Below are 3,541 nucleotides of genomic sequence, written 5' to 3'. Positions count from 1 at the left end.
TTGCTGGTTAGTTGTACGGATTACAAATTCGTGCACCAAAAAGCATAGTAAATTGACAACAAGAATGAAATCTAACAACAATTATTGAAAGGAATTAACAACAACAATTAAAAGAAACACATTTATTATGGATTACCTTGAATTGAATTAGAAGAAAGTAGAAGGAACAAAAGTAGATCTACAACAAAGTATAAGAACAACATAAAGGAATTACAACAAAAGAATAGAAGAAGAATGAATCTAACAACAAGGAATTGAGAAGTAGAATTAGAAGAATGAATGAATTACAATCTAGATCTAAGAACTAAGCCTAATCCAAATTCTAGAGAGAAGTGAGAGCTTCTCTCTCTAGAAACTAACTATAACTACTAAACTAAGCTAAACTAAACTAATGGTAACTAACTTCCACATCCCTCTTCAATCCTTGGCTTAAATAGCATCAGAAATGAGTTGGATTGGGCCCACAAGGCTTTAGAATTTGCTGGCCACGTATTGCTTTAAGTGGATCATATGGCAGCAACGACGCGTGCGCGTACAATGTTGTAGAGAGAGAATTGCATAAGTATATATATAAAGATTGAAAGGAATATAAAAAGTAAAGAGAGATAGAATAGCATTTGCTTTTGTTTTATTATTGTTTTTCACTTCTGTATAATACTCAGAGGCTTAAGCGTATTTATATATGTACATGAGTAGCTTTTCAAGATCATATTAAATAATAGTCATCCTTGAGAAACTACACCTTATGGAAAATGGGTATCCACGTAAGGTGTGATAGTATCCTTATCACAACACTCCCCCTTGGATGACCATTTAGGATTATCGCCTCGTTAAAACCTTACTAAAGAAAAACCCAGTGGGAAAAAACCTTAGTGAAGGAAAAAGAGTACAATATCCTTTAGTGATGAGGACTGCCTCATTAAAAACCTTGTCAAGAAAAACCCAATGGGAAAAAACCTGACCAAGGAAAAAGAGTACAGTGTCCCCCTCTTGCCGACATCATTTAATGTCTTTAAAACGGCGCATTCCAATCTCATGTAGCAATCTTTCAAAGGAAGATTTTGGGAGTGACTTTGTAAATAAATCTGCCAGATTGTCACTTGAGCGGATCTGTTGGACATCAATTGTCCCTTGATTTTGAAGATCATGAGTGAAGAAGAATTTGGGAGAAATATGCTTTGTTCTATCACCTTTGATGTATCCACCCTTAAGTTGAGCAATGCATGTTGTATTATCTTCAAATAGGACAATTGGAGCTATCTTATGATCAACCAGTCCACATGATAACAAAATATATTGAATCAGACTCCTCAGCCAAAAATACTCGCGACTAGCTTCATGAATTGCTAGTATTTCAGCATGATTAGAGGAGGTTGCTGCTATAGTCTATTTCGTGGACCTCCATGATATAGCTGTACCCCCATATGTAAACAGGTATCCTGTTTAAGATCTCCCTTTATGTGGATCAGACAAGTATCCGGTATCTGCATAGCCAACTAGTTGTGACTTAGATCCATAGGGATAAAACAACCCCATATCAATCATTCCATGAAGATATCGAAAGATCTGTTTGATTCCACTCCAATGTCTTCTGGTTGGAGAGGAATTATATCTTGCTAGTAAATTCACTGCGAATGATATGTCAGGTCGCGTATTATTAGCAAGATACATTAGCGCTCCAATGGCACTAAGATATGGTACTTCAGGACCAAGGATATCTTCATTCTCTTCTTTAGGACGAAATTGATCCTTTTTCACATCCAAAGGTCTTACGATTATTGGGGTACTCAAAGGATGTGACTTATCCATATAAAATCTCTTCAATATCTTCTCTGTGTATGTCGCTTGATGAATAAAGATCCCATTCTTTGTATGCACGATCTGCAGGCCGAGATAAATTTTAGTCTTTCCAAGATCTTTCATCTCAAACTCTTCTTTCAGAGTTTTTATAATCGTTGGAATCTCTTCAGGAGTTCCAATGATATTTAAATCATCAACGTACACAGCAATTATAATGAATCCAGATACAGATTTCTTTATGAAAACACATGGACAGATATCATCATTCTTGAATCCATTTTTGGCCAGATACTCAGTAAGACGATTATACCACATTCGTCCAGATAACTTCAGACCATATAAAGATCTTTACAATTTGACTGAGTATAACCCTTGCGAATATTCATTGGATGGTTTAGATATCTTTAGTCCTTTAGGGACTTTCATATAGATATCCCGATCTAATGAGCCGTATAAGTAGGCTGTTACCACATCCATTAAATGCATATGTAGTTTATGATATGCAGATAAACTGACCAAATAATGCAACGTTATCGCATCCACTACAGGGGAATACGTTTCTTCGTAATCTATACCGGGTCTTTGTGAAAAACCTTGTGCCACAGGTCGGGCTTTATAGCGCACAACTTCATTTTTCTCATTTCGTTTTCTCACAAATACCCACTTATATCCAACATATTTTACATCTTCAGGTGTACGGACTACAGGTCCAAAGACTTCACGTTTTGCAAGTGAGTCTAATTCAACCTTCATGGCTTCTTTCCATTTTGGCCAATCATTCCTTTGTCGACATTCTTCGACTGATCTTGGCTCAAGATCCTTACTTTCATGCATGATATCTAATGCCACATTATATGCAAATATTTCATTAACAATTGTCTTATTTCGGTCCCATTTCTCTCCTGTAAAGACATAATTTATCGAGATCTCGTCATTTTCACAATTTTCAGGTACCTGAACGTCTTCTGGCATTATATCAGAATTTTGGACAACTACAGGTTTCTCTACTATGTCTTTTTCAATAGGAATATTATTTACCTCTTTTCTCTTTCGAGAATTTTTGTCTTTGGAACCGACAGGCCTGCCACGCTTCTGGCGTGAATTTGCTTCAGTGGCTACTTGTCCTACTGGGACATCAATTCAAATTGGGACATTTTCCGCTGGTATATAAGATTTAGTTATCCTCTTTGTATCGGAAAATGCATCAGGCAAATCATTTGCTATTCTTTGCAAATGTATAATCTTTTGAACTTCTAGTTCACATTGCCCTGATCGAGGATCTAAATGCATCAATGATGATGCATTCCAGTTAAGCTCTTTTTCAGGAAGCTTATTATCTCCCCCTAATGTTGGAAATTTTGATTCATCAAAATGACAATCCGCAAACCGGGCTTTAAATACATCTCCAGTTTGTATCTCAAGATACCTCACTATAGAGGGAGAATCATATCCAACATATATTCCCAATTTTCTTTGGGGTCCCATTTTGGTGCGATTAGGTGGTGCAATGGGAACATATATCACACACCCAAATATTCTTAAATGGGAAATATTTGGCTGCTGGCCAAAAGCTAATTGCATAGGAGAGAATTGATGATAACTCGTTGGCCTCAAACGAATAAGTGCTGCGGCATGTAAAATAGCATGCCCTCAAACCGAGGTTGGGAGATTTGTTTTCATAAGCAAGGGTCTAGCAATTAATTGGAGGCGCTTAATAAGTGATTCTGCTAACCCATTTTAT

Source organism: Arachis duranensis, chromosome 2, assembly GCF_000817695.3.
Source record: "Arachis duranensis cultivar V14167 chromosome 2, aradu.V14167.gnm2.J7QH, whole genome shotgun sequence".
Classification (NCBI taxonomy): domain Eukaryota; kingdom Viridiplantae; phylum Streptophyta; class Magnoliopsida; order Fabales; family Fabaceae; genus Arachis; species Arachis duranensis.
Note: the sequence above shows the minus strand (reverse complement) of the source record.